This window comes from Hylaeus anthracinus, unplaced genomic scaffold (assembly GCF_026225885.1).
Source record: "Hylaeus anthracinus isolate JK02 unplaced genomic scaffold, UHH_iyHylAnth1.0_haploid 11994, whole genome shotgun sequence".
In the NCBI taxonomy this organism is placed as follows: Eukaryota; Metazoa; Arthropoda; class Insecta; order Hymenoptera; family Colletidae; genus Hylaeus; species Hylaeus anthracinus.
Genome location: NW_026534341.1, coordinates 3,254,966 through 3,269,383, shown reverse-complemented (window position 1 = coordinate 3,269,383; position 14,418 = coordinate 3,254,966). Strand labels below are relative to the sequence as shown.

At 39.0% G+C, this 14,418-nt stretch overlaps 1 protein-coding gene across 1 annotated transcript in view; it reads right to left on the bottom strand.

Moving 5' to 3' along the window:
- Positions 1–14,418, bottom strand: part of LOC128888962 (bone morphogenetic protein 1) — an 82,359-nt gene that overhangs the window by 34,128 nt on the left and 33,813 nt on the right. The gene's annotated exons all lie outside the window — the stretch shown is intronic.

Sequence of the window (14,418 nt, the reverse complement as noted above, 5' to 3'; positions counted from 1 at the left end):
GAGAGAGAGAGAGAGAGAGAGAGAGAGAGAGAGAGAGAGAGAGAGAGAGAGAGAGAGAGAGAGAGAGAGAGAGAGAGAGAGAGAGAGAGAGAGAGAGAGAGAGAGAGAGAGAGAGAGAGAGAGAGCTCCTTCCAGCGGTGTTGTGTTTCCCATTACATACTTCGCTGCGTCCGCAAGGAAAAATCCATGCTTCTCGAACCATTTCAATTCCTTCCTTTCTTTAATTCGTGGCCGTGACGACACGGGGTCGAATCTCGCGGATCCCTCGTCGGGCGCGAATGTTTACGGCTCCGTGCAGTGGCCAGCCGCGTGCACGGGATTCGGACTTTCCTCTGATCGCCCGTCCAGATGTTCTCCGTATTGATAAACACCAACAACCGGATAACGAATTCCCGAGACGCTGGTGTCGACCGACGCACCACGTTAACGGACCCACGGCTATCGGCGACCATAAATCACCGGGGGCCGTGTTATCGGGCGAAAAGTGTGTTTGCTCGGGCCGCAGTTGTTGCGACCGATGTAAACAGGCCTCGGTCGTTATCGCGTTTGCCGAACCGGGAGAGCGCGTCGACGTTGACGAGAAAAGGGAAACGGTGGAACGGAGTACAGATCGAAGGAAACGGCGTGAAATGTCAGGTCGGAGAGGAAAGAGGCGACGGTAGACATTGTCGAAAGTCTGATAATCGGATTAAGGACACGAGCCGTGGCTCTCTGACGCTTTGACACGGTTTTCCGGGCGCGTAAAGGGAAAAGATCTCGTTACGCGGGACAAAGACCGGCTCGTTAGAGGAGTGCCGCGACAAGGAACGAGCAACGGGGCAAGAAAAAGCGATTATCCGATTCCGCGTCGACCACCCATTCGACTTCTTGACGGCAGGGCCAAGGTGCTCGAACCGCCGACACAGGAGATAATTAGATCGTCGGAGCGACGGAGGGGGTCACGTCGACGTTGCTCTTCTCGATGTTGATTCATTCGAGTCCACCGGATCCATTTCGGGGAGGGCAGTCCCCCGTTTGAATTCGCTTCGACGCGAGACTAGAAGTAAATAAGGGAACCCGGTATAGCCTCTGTACAGGATGCTTCACGAAACCTGGCCCTGGCTAACAAAGTACTGAACATTCACTGGTCCAACTACGAAGATGACGTTTACCTAAACAATTATCCCCTGTGCCAAATATGGTCTCTTATAACCTCGATGCAACCTTGCAGCAAATGATTTTTAAAAAAATACGTTGTTCGATAAAGTTCTTGTCTCCCGTGAAAACACAGAAAGAAGTGTACTTGTTTTGTAAGACCAAGTCTAGTTCAATTTCATTGTTATATGTTTGCTATTAATATTACGATTACGACAAACTCTGACTACTTTACTCCAACGATTAATTTAATTATTTATCTTCACGTTTCGAAGAACAAAATAAGATTCTTCTTTAGGATAAATTAATTTTAATACGTTCTATGATTGTCTAGCCAACCATCTAAATAGTCTGTAATAAAACATGAAAACACAGAAGGAAAACGCAATCACTTTTGGACCAACAAATTAACGACGAAGTATCTACGACGACTCCTGTCTGTGTCCTTCTTTAACAACAATATGCAACTACAGTTTTCGTCGGTACGCAGAAGCGTGCAACACAAACACGGAAATATACGGAATGTACATTACATAATGCTCTCGTTCTCTGTCTGTAATAGTTCCAAAGCCGTATCTCAGTCGCATGGGATGCCTTACACGTCGAGCTTCCGACGCGATCGTTTCAGAAATTGCAGGACAATGCATGGTCAATCCATGCAACACGCAAACAGCGTTCAGCGATATGGTGCATTGATGCATACGCGACTGCTAATGGGAGACTATTCGCACACCTACTATGAACCAATACAATAACTCAAAGCGGCTGAATTTCAGAAACCATAGGTTCGCAAATCCTCGCGCGTCGAGATTGTTCTCTCGGTTCTGAAACGTGGAATTCGGATGTAGAGAACGTTGCTCGAAAGTTGTCTTGTCTGGTGAAAAGAAACGTACAGGATGTCCTATTTAAGTTGTTATTGTACAAAATCTCGAAGACATGTGATCCAAAAAAAAATAAAAAAATAAAAAAAAAACAAATTGACACGTGTTTTTAGTGTCTCGAGTGAGGAGTCAGACGAAACTACTTGTTTCTTAACGCGCGAGGTTTTTCTATTGTCACGAATGCTAAGCTTGGATTAACTTCGAAAGACCCTTATCCTTAATTGAGAGATCCTTAATTTGAGAGTTGAGAATCAGGTCACCTTTGCCTCAACGAAGATCATTTTACCGGCAGTTCGAGTTCCAAAGAAGTTAAACCTAAAGAATACCTAGCGGTGACTGGAAGTCATCTCTGGAGTGCGAACTTGCGAATGGTTAATAAACTACAATTTCACACAAAACTTTTAGGGAAACTAATTAGTCCACGAATACATTTTACACCCCACTGTGTCTCTCTTTATAACGAGACAAGAGTCTTTGTACCTATCGCCACTATTTACCATACATCAGTCCAATCGAATCGATAAACTGACTACTTTTTTCGCACCGTGACTACAAAATCGTTCCTCTGTGTCCAGGTTTAATAAAACCCTTAATAATATCCCCTTTATTGGCGGGAGGAGCTTCGCTGTGTCGCTTCTCTAGTAATTCGGCAAAGTGGCTTAAACGCGTTCGAAACCCGCGAAATGTTCGAGGTCGTTTCGCGGGATTGTTTGCATATTCAAAAATCTCCACGCGAAATTGTTCGCAAATTCCTTTCGGCACATGGCGCCCAACGGTCTGGCATATTAGCAGAATTTCGCGTCGCGGATGTTCGATGGCACTCGACAACGATTCGTGTCAACGACGCGACGCCGTTGTTACTCCGATTCGAGTGGCTTCGCTCTCGATCACAAATTCGGTGTGCCGATGTAACGTTCGCGGTGGACAACTTTTGTAATAGACAATTTCGCGGCCGAACGCGAACTACGAAACCCGTGTTTACGAGGTACATGTTTACGTTGGCCACGTTGTTTTTAATCCAGAGCGAACGAGAGGTTCTTAATGTAATTGAGATCCAGAAATTGAGTAGCAGCTGCGCGATATTAATCCTTTGACTGCTGTACGATTTTCGCTGAAAATTCTGAGAGGCGTGGTGGTGCGAATTTAAAAAAAATATCAGCTCATAGGAGACGATAAGACGGAACATTTTTATATTTATAGTTTATTCATTGGGACGTTTAGTTTCGAAAATAAAAATTCACAACTTAAAGGAGATCTTTATTCTGAGATCTCGCAGCGATCCTGTTGTTATTATCTTGAAGATAGAAAACAACAGTCGAACATTCGAATTAGAAAGAAATATCACCTTATAGAGAATGACAAAACGAAACTTTTTTATGTAATTTTATATTTTTTATATTTTATATTATATTTTTTATATAAATCCAATTCCAATGGTAAACTCAAGCTTGACTTTACAATCATGGTAACGTACGTTTTCAAAATTAGTTAGAACGTCCAGAATACCAAAACACATTGCTACAGCAGTAACTTTACTGTTTGCTACAAATTGTTTGCCCTTTATTGCAAAAACATTCGTTGTAAAATGGTTAAAGTATGCGAGGATTATACGTGACACTAATCGTAAGCAAAGTTTACTAGATGGTTACCAAAACACGTATTATGTAGCCATGCCGTAATATATTCTACCTACATCGTGTACCTCAAACAAGTCTGTACGTTGTTTGAGCAGCTGTAGTTCTATACATGTTGTGACGCGCCTATACATGTTATGGAATCGCCTACAGCAAAGATATCGAGATAATACTTTGAGAATAAAGATCAATTTTCGTCATCGGTGACTCTGGAAGGCGGAACAATAAATTAAAGGGTAAGACCACTCCAGAAAATTAAAAAAAAAAAAAAAAATGGATTTTTTTGTTCGTTAATATGTTGTCTTGAAGCTTCAAGGCGGTTCTTTCTCAACTGTGCTAATCAAAACAAAACTCACGTACAAAAAGTATTAACAACGATATATTTTCTATAATAAGATTCTTAAATTATTATTTGATTATGATTTTTAATTAAAAAAAAAAAAAAAGAAGCGTTTCATACAATTACAGTTGCAATTAGTTTTACAAGTATTATTATATCGTAAAAAAAATTTTTTGTTCTTACGCATTAGTATGCATTTAATGAAATATACCACACTTGAATTTTTCACTGTTTTCAATAAATTTCAGTAAAAATTTCTTCTATTAGAAAAGCATCGATATTGGAAACGAAAATAAAACGTATTTATTCGGATTCAAGGACCAACGTTATCGTTGATTTTTGTAAGAGTTTGTTTAAACCTTGCGAAAATACTGAAATTTTATTCTAGAAAAAATTCAAGATCCCAAGAACAAATGAATTTATACTTTCTACTAATTATCAGCAAAAATAAATAAAGGAATGAAATTCAGTAAATATTAATGCGAGTAATACCATTGAAATAAAAGGTTTTCCATTTACCTGAAACTATGAATTAGAGTGGATTTGGTAAAAAAAATTAGTGACTTAAGAAAACTGAAAGAGAAAAAAGTTAATAAATTCTATGTAATATATTATACATATATATATACAATAATATCTGTATTATATATTAATGATTATAACAAGTTAATATAACCACGTGTAGTTTGTGCGTATCATTAACTTTGTCTCGTAACGAAAAAATGTTCATATTTATTTTGATAAAATTTTCAACGTTCTTCATCGTCTATTTAAGTTAGCTTTCCTTATTAGATTTCATATTTCTCTTTTTCACGGCCACGGATGCGTGCGTTACATGCATCTCTGAAATGATCGAGTACCTACATTTAACGTTCAACGGATTTCAACGGGGTATGTACGCTACACGATCCTGCAAAATCAACAGACTGGGTCCGTTTCTTGCGAGCTGGTATCACGGTTGATCGTGTGTAGCGAAAAATCGTTGGCCGTAATGTGCGAGAATCAACTGAACCGAATAAATCGAGGCGCGTGTTCACGAGTCGCTGGCCCCCGGAGCACTATAGTTCGGTATTTACGATTCATTCGGAATTCATCGTCGCGAATTCAACGATTGCGACCTCGTTAACAGAACGGTGAGATATCGACGTCGAGGCAGCCCGGTGGACGGGATCGTGTCCGGTAATTTCCACATCGACAAATTATTCGGCACTGTTAATGGGACACGCGCCGACATTACACCCAGTGTCCGAGACGAATCAGCGCGCGGTCCACGAGTGGATTAATTAAAGGAAATCGATCCAGTACGTCGGTAAGATACGGCCTGACCACGGCGGAGCTTTACGTTTCCGCTGGAAACTTTTCTCCTCGTCTAACTTTTAAGCTTCGCGCGACGAAACTGCATTCGAGATGTATCACTGCGCTAATTACTGGCACGGTATTAATTCGAACAGCGTCTACTGTTACGATAAATACTGTGTAAATAAACGTTGAACACTTTAAACAAACTTTAAACAACGGAATACGGTGTCGTGTTTGTTATGTTTTCAAATTTAAGGTACACTGTGTCACTTAATGCAGGATTGTTTATAAAATGATAAAGAAGATAGGCAAGAAATACAAGTTTGCTTTTAATGAGCAGAAAAGAAATATTGCCTCACCCAGCATCGAATAAATACACGAAACCCTCTCAGACAGTGTAATACAAATACTACGGTACAATACAATACTATACAAATACTACACCAAACCTAGTCAGACAGTATTTCCGTGTAGACAGTATACGCATTATCTGTAAGCAATATCGCCAGCCCACGCATCCAAAATAAATACAACAAACACTGTCAGACGGTACTTTCACGTAGACAGTATACACGTATGCATTAACAGCATTCGTACGGCGAAACTTTTTTTTTTTTTTGAAAATTGTTAGAGGAGAAATTCAAACGCGACAAGACTTTAGTATCAACAAGTTGTCCAATCGCCTCCATTGTCTGGCTTTTCAGGTTCTTCTGTTCGAGTGACTTTAGAATTTCCAACGAAGATCGTTGCAGTCGAAGAACGAATAAACTCAGAGCCAAAAAAATAAAATCATAATTTTAGCGATAAAAGAATGTTAAATGAACGTCTACCACAATGGAACTCTAGCTTCTGGGTGTCAATGTTTCGACAAAATGTACGATTCTCGTAAAATTTATCTGTCGTACAGACGCGAGATCAATTTAACAATACGTGTGCTTTCGATACGTGTTCCAGGTGGTCTGGATTTGGTCGTATTCTTTTTTGTACTCTGCGGTAGAATTATTTTTTCATCCGCGTCGTCCCAATGTTGGCTTACGTTCAATTGCACGATGTACGGGATTTTGTATTGACCTAGATATTAGGTACGATCAATGTATTTACCGAGCTGCGTAATCCTTATGTTATGCAACGTACCACGTGCCAGCTATGAATGCTTACAAATCCGTTAACTTTTACTTGGATTTCGTGTTTCTCGTGAAAATACATTCGAGGTATCCGACACATGATTTCTGATTGCTTTTGTACGTTGCGAAAAATATTTTTCAAAGACTCCGATAATTTATAACTCAATTGTAGGGATACTTGGTGAATGGTAAATGACGCTAACGACGAAAAAAATATACTAATTTTAAGAAAATTTTCAGAAAATTTAAGAAACGAGTTCGAGGTGCTCAATACGTTTAATTTATTTTTATCTAAAAGCTTCTTTTATACTCGAAAGGAAACATCTGTGAGCGCGTTACACCCCGATTTTGATCAAACTTGGTACGCTTGTTTGTGGGACCTTGTTAGTGTTGCATGCACGCGCATAAAGAAATGTTTAACAAGAATAATGATTGTAATTGAAATTTTCTGAAACAACAGCGAAGAAGGATATCTAGGAAGGCAATAAAAGTCAACTCAATAAAAGTGTCAAATTCAATCATCAATTACGTAAGGTGCGACCTATTATCTTTGACTTCGCTATCACTAGACGAGTCCATCGACGTTCGGGATAAGGTACGCGATAAATTATTAGGAATTTTTGCAATCTACGACACCAATTGCTCACGCAGCGGCGCATTCGGACGTCCGGATCGGTTAATTAATTAGGCGTGCGCACGCACAGAACAGTGGCTCCGTCGAACAGGGTCGAAATCGACAGATTCACGGCGATATACTCGTAAATACGTCCTCCTGACAACGAGTATTAGGAACGCAGGTATTAGTCAACGGACCGTGCACGGATTTCCTTCCCCTGCGTGTTTGTGATTCATTAATTTATGGTGTTTCGCGATCGTTCGCCAAACCTGCGAGCGTGTCAGCCATTTCCTCGCGCGTTAGGGTTACGAACCCTTTCTACGATTTATGCACTCCATTTAAGGTGGTACAATATATTTCTACATTTCGTTTATTCAATTTAACCGTACGTATTTTGTAAGACCAAGTCTGGTTTAATTTCATTTGTTATTACACGTTTGCTACTAATATCACGATTATGGCAAACCCTGATTACTTTACTAAGATTAATAAGATTCTTCTTTAGGATGAATTAATTTTAATACGTTCTATGATTGTTTATCCAAACATCTAAATAGTCTAAAATAAAACATATTAAAGTTTCTAAAACTTAAGTATGAATATACTACGTACTGTATACATACTCTAAATTAATTCAGTATTAAGCATCTATGTGTATAACTTAATAAGATTCTTCTTTAGGATAAATTAATTTTAATACGTTCTATGATTGTTTATCCAAACATCTAAATAGTCTAAAATAAAACATATTAAATTTTCTAAAACTTAAGTATGAATATACTACATACCGTATACATACTCTAAATTAATTCAGTATTAAGCATCTATGTGTATAACTTAATTGTAAACATTAAGTTATGATACTAATTTAACCTCTTCACGTCCTTGGCCATATATATATATATATACGTTTAGTTTAAATTATAATTACTATCAATAATACAAAACATTAAAAAAAAAAATTGATAATAACTTCTTCACTACAAAATACCTAAACAAGGCGAGTAAAAATGTTATGGTTTATTAAGTGTTATGTTACCGATAACGTTGTTTCCGATGTACAATTAGAGATATAAGAAAAGCGTGAAGAAAAATCAACCCTGAAGAGGTTACTTGGTCGGTCTTTTTTAAGCGCGTAACTGTACCCCATGCTCTAACTTCCCAGTCATTATTTTTTAAAACGGTGTCTGGTACACACCTTTCGTATGGCTTTTCATTAGGTCGATACACGAGACGTCAATGTTATAATTATCGTCGCGAGACGGTGGAAAATACGACGTCGTCGTGTCGGATTATTATGTTTGTCCCTTAGTTTTCCAAGTCCGGAACTTTTCTCGCGGTAACATTTAATATTTAAATGAAATTTCTTCCCGGTTCTACGTCCAACTGAAGTTTGTATTAGATTCCGCGAGTAAGACTTCGCGGTGTTTATCTTCGTGCACTCATTGTCAGAGTTTCTCCTTAATTTCGCCATCAGATTTGTGGCAACTTTTCTCATGGCATTCGTGAAAGTTCATTTCCCATTTTCTGCGTTTTATTACTCCCGCGAGTAATATTTCCTCGCAGCGGTGGGACAAATAATCAATGTAGAATAAATTGAATTCATCATGGATATTTAAAAAAAAAAAAAAGAAAAAAAAACAAATACGAAGATGTTCCCTGCAGGAATAATACAAAATTTTATGTACATTCGTAGCAGTGTGACAAAATGAAAAAGTATAAAACGAAATTGTTCTTTTTTATAAAAATATTCCACTAATTAAATAAAAGCCACGCTAGTGCTTTAAATTAGAAGAAATTTAAACAGAAAAGGTTTAATTTTTACTCGAAGTAGATACATTTTTGTATCGATCTATTTGCCGATAACTATGAAGTTGCAATCGAAGATGATTAGAGAACAACGAATTCAATTTTCCATAGGATCACGCGAACAGATTCGGTACACAGAAACTCCTGTATGAATTTTGCCATAGAACACGCGCGCGGGCGCACGATCACAGTCGTTTACAAACCGCATAATGCCAAACCCCTGTTCGCTTCGAATCGGTGATTTCGTGCCATTCAGACCATAGATTCGCCGGAATATTCGATGCCCGGCTAAAATCCCATCGATTCGAGACCTCGCTTTAATGAACTGAAACGATTAACTCCACTTACCACAGGCAATTCTCAGTCAACACGATCGTAATTTTCACGTTCTCCCTTCCAGTAATCTCTACTAATTTCTGTAAAAGCGCGTCCACCAGCTAATCAGTGTGAAAATTTACGGTTGAATATCGCTAGAATGCTTCCTGTCTCAACGGTCTTGGAACATCAAGAAACGAACTATGAAATCGCTTTACTTTTATTATTTTCAGTTGGAATTTAAGCGATTCCGAAGAATTCTGTGCGAACAGAATTGAATTTGGACCACTGGAAGTGGTGAAAAAAAGTTCGGCGACGCGATAAAAGTGAAACAAACAAAATTACGATAGAATTGAACAAAATATAAGGAAATACAACCGACAACTTTTTCGGAGAGAAAACAATGACAGTCAAATTTGCGGGAGACCGGAGACCGCGGTTACTTTGGTTACAGAGATAGAGTATTGTTTTCTAAGGTAAAGAAGACAGTAAATTACCAAAAAAAAAATACATAGATCTCGAAATATAATACATAGAATAAAAAAAAATCCTCAAAAGGAAGAAAAACATTCATGTGAAAATGTCGACGCTCGATAGTTTTCTCTCAATTTTAAAGATTTCAATGTAGGTAATAGTTGAAGCCGAAAGTAATGGGACAAAAATTGTATCGAAACAGCGATTCTTATATAACTTTTCTAGTCAGATTTATTAAGATCGTTTGCTCGTTTCGCTGAGTAGGATACGTGCCTGAATTTCGACCCGAACATATTCAACGCCCTGTGCAGCCAAACTCGAGGTCGCCACCTCGATGTCGAAACTTCTTTATTAAAGGCATTTGCGGGGCTTCACCTGCACCGGTCAACAGTTTTTCAAACCCTCGCTCTTGATCCTCTGGAAATTAACCGGCACCCTCTTAACAAGTTTCCTACAAATTAGCTATCAGCACTTCTCTCGCCAATTTACAAATGGCTCGCATCGCTTCTCCTGTTCTCTCCAACGATATTTTTCGCAGATATCGTTAATAAATAAAATAAAGTAAAGTTTATATATATTTAATTCGTTTAAATTACACGCGTTTCATTTCTGTAAGTGAACTTGCGTGTACATGCAAAGTCACCATGGACGGTGTCCCGTGGAAATAAGAAAGAAATGTCGTTTGAAACATCGGAAGATAACGTTAAACAAAGGCGCGAAATTGCAAATTTGAAGTTTCCGCGGATTTTCCCATCTTTTATATCTTTATATCTCAAACTTTTTTCGATTCATCGAAAGATAACTAAAATTTATACACCGTATTGAGAAGGGAATTACGACAGTGAATCCAAAGATATTTTACTTTGTTCTCGTGGAAAGTTTATGTTTATAACATCTACTTTCGTGGTAAAACGATTCACATATGAATCTATTGCGAATAAACTTTCTGTGACACAATAAACACGCGCCACTTTTCGCGATACCGAGGAACGTGAAATTTCGTCAACTTCGAACCTCTGTACATCAGTAACCGATTACTATATTTTTTAAATTTCAAACGACACTTAATGCACTCGTATGTATACAACACACGCACAATATTGAAAAAAGTGCGATGTCCTCTCAGAAGAGACATCCGAGTGCAAACCGTTGACTTTCAGTCTTTCTAGATGTCCGTAAAACCTTCAGCCTCGAGCCAGTGAAATATCTTCTCTTTCGTCATTGGATAATACACCGTACCTTACCGATACTTGACAGGTCCATAACGATGATTAGATAATATTGACTCCGCCAAGGCGAACGTGTTGCGTCGTAGCGGATATCGGCGAGGAAATCGCGAATCGATCGTAGCGGGTCGAATCGAAGCGTTCCTCTATCCGATCGACTTTTCCTATATTTTTTGATCAACGCTGCAACCGATAGCCTCTCGACCTCTGACATTGCCGTGACAACTCGTATGGATTTCGTTTCGGCTCCGTTCTCGAGGAAATGGCGAGCCGACGTCTCGCTATTTATTCGCTGCTACGTTTGCGAACTGTCGAAGAAGTTTCCACGATGGTAAAGGAGCGAGGACTTTCGCCATCCCGAGCGTGAACCTGTTTTCGTGTCTCGCGGAATATGAGCCTGACGTTGAATAATGCATCCGCGGCTTGGCTTCTTCGCCATGAATTATCCAAGTCTGCCGCGTTCCGCGCGGACGCGATTCAATCGTCTTTTAATTGTATTCTGTTCGATAACACTTTGATGGGGTATGGATATTTTAACGTATTCCGAGAATTTCTTGAGAAACAGTAGTATCTTTCCGTAGCTACTTTCAGTGTTACATTTATTTGCGAGGCTCTTTTTAACACACTCGCGACCGCTGACGCGAATTCACGTCACCTCGAATTCTATCCAAAATTATGAAAATCTTTTTATTTTATTCGCTACATATTTACAATATTGATATTTCGAAACACATTTTGTAATATTATCTTCGCCTCGATCCTTCAAATTCTATTTCTGGTTACGAAATTATTACGAAAGTCTTTCTATTTTGTACACTACATGTTTCAAAACAAATTTCATAATTTGTATCATTCTCCTAACGATAGAAACTCGCAATGTTCGATTTGATTATTTTCGTCGGTACTCGGTGTTAGAAACGTAAGTTATCCGCCGGTCGCGAATCGGTATCATTATTTATTTTAACCCTTTCAGGACAGGATTAAAAGTATTTTACTCGATACATTCTTATTTCTACAAATTATTTAAAAATATTACGAAGACCGAAAAGTAATGTCGCTTTTACGTTAAATTCAAACTTTCCAATAAATTTCGATCTGTAATTCGTTATATAATCGCCCTCATCGTTAGCAGCCTTTTGTCACCTAGTGTGCAAACTTTCAATGCCAGAAAAATCAATGAGCTGATAAATGATAAACAAATATTTAAGATGGCAAAAACGACGTTACTTTCCAGTCCACCTAGAATGACCTTCCCTCCTTCCTTTATTAACCTCTTCAGGGACGATTTTTTTTTTTTTTTTGTTATTACCAAATGTTTGTTCTTTCTATTGTTGACAGTAATAATACTCGTAAAAAACTAAACGTCCATATACGTGAAGAGATTAAGTGAATACGAATAAAAATCAGTGCTGTTAAGCAGTGGCATTCAGTGGATCTCAGTTTTATAAACCAGAAGTTCCAACATTTTTTCAATACAAGTTGAAGCTGAAAAAGGGGACAATGGTCGTGCTCTTTACTAAATACAATAACGCAGCGTTCACTGAAATCAGGCATTCACGGTCGTTCGTTCTCAATTCTATTTTCCATTCGAGTGGAAAATTCCCGATGGTCATTTCGGTCGGACGTGGAAGACGGGCATTCAACAGAATCAAAGTCAGGAAGCGGGCCGCCACGCAGAAGCTGCCCGGACGTGATGAAAACTTATCCCACGGGATTAGGTCGGCTTCTCACCTGGGATGAGATCCGAGTCGCGAATCAGGAAGACTGAAGTAAAAGGGACCGTCCGATGATCTTTGACAGTGGAATGTTTCTCTCTTTTCTTTTTGTCTCTTTTCTTTTTTCTTTTCTTTTCTTTTTTTTTTTTTTTTTATCTTCAAAGCAATCACAGAAACCATTTGTCGCGCGGCTCTCGTGCTCCTCCCCGAACGCTCCAAGGAAAATCCGTTACGAAAAATCTATTTCGCCAATCACTTTTTATGAGATCGGTTTTCAATCTGTGGATTGCGATCGAATCAATCGCGCGCAAAATGGTTTCGGGCCGTGTCGCTGGTGTCTTAACGAGACAGTGCGCTATGACGCTCGGAAAATATTATTAAAAAACATGTAGAAATTGTAAAATAGAATTGTCGTTCGATGAATTCAATTTAGGCTACTCTGTTCGTTGGAATTTCGCACACGAAATCTGTGTATAGAGCAAAAAGCGATAACCGAATAACGACAACTTTTATTAACTGTTTACGATTTAATTTCCAATAGCGCGTGCCACGAACAATAACGCGATCGGTCGCACGCCGGGACGTTCGCGGTTAAGCGTTTGAAGTAGTGCGAATCGCAGTCTGTGATTTGTGTGTGATACAATTAACTTTACATCGAGAAATGAATGAACAAGAATGATTCGTTGTCCCAGGGTGAGTAATACATTAATAACAGTTTTTATTTTTATTTCTAAATAAACAGATCTTTAAGAATACCATCGTCTTAATGAAATTTACATCTACGACAACGTCTCCGAGACGTTTCATTCAAAGGCACGGTGTGTTTACCACGTCCCGGACAGGACATTTTTTTCAATTTCTTAACACAGTGTTATAGAATGTTAGAAACCGTTAAATTTTGTGATTTCTTTCAGAGTTCTAAATCTCTAAATTTTATTTACTCGAGTCCCATAAACGTATATAGCGAAACTTTCCACATTGCAATTAATGCAAACGTTCCCGGCGCTCGAACGCGGCAGCGCACACCGGGAATTTTATCTTCTTAGCGCGAGGAAGCTTCAGGAACCGTACTGGCCAACGAAAGGGACCGCCGATCGCAAAGGGTATTTCCCGACACAGCTTCGCGGCGCTCTTTTCCGTTTGAAATGTTTGAATACAGGACGTACGGAATCATGTCGGGTCCCGTACCTTCCACTCTGATAGATGAAAGCGAAAAGAAAGAGGCGACGAAAAAGAGGTGAAAAACAGACCGTTCGAACGTATCGACAAGTCCGGCGGATTGCTCGGCGGATTGCTCGGCGGAAAAGCGATCCGGACAGAGAGGAAAACCCGAGCCGAAGCTCTCAATCTACAATTTTAGCATAGATTCTCCGATAGGCTGACTAGCGTCAGGTGAAGATGGTAGAAGAAGGATGGTAGATAAAGAATTTATTAGGTTATACAGAAAGGCTGTGCAGTTTTGTTCTTTTTGCATGGTAAACAATCGGTGCGTTTGAATCGAAGCCTGTACTGAATATTACGATATCTTGCTTTCTCAAAATTGATTAGATCGTACAGGAAGGGTTGCAGCCTTTTTCTTCCTGACAAACAATCGGTTTAATTTGAAGTCTCTACCGAATATTATAACATCTTGCCTTTTCAAAATTGATTAGATCGTACAGGAAGACTTTGCAGCTTTGTTTTCTTTTTTTCTGACAAACAGTCGGTTTGATTTGAAGTCTCTACCGAATATTATAATATCTTGCCTTCTCAAAATCGATTAGATCGTACAGGAAGGGTTGCAGCCTTGTTTTTTCCTGACAACCAATCGGTTTGATTCGAAGTCTCTACCGAATACTACAATATCTTGCT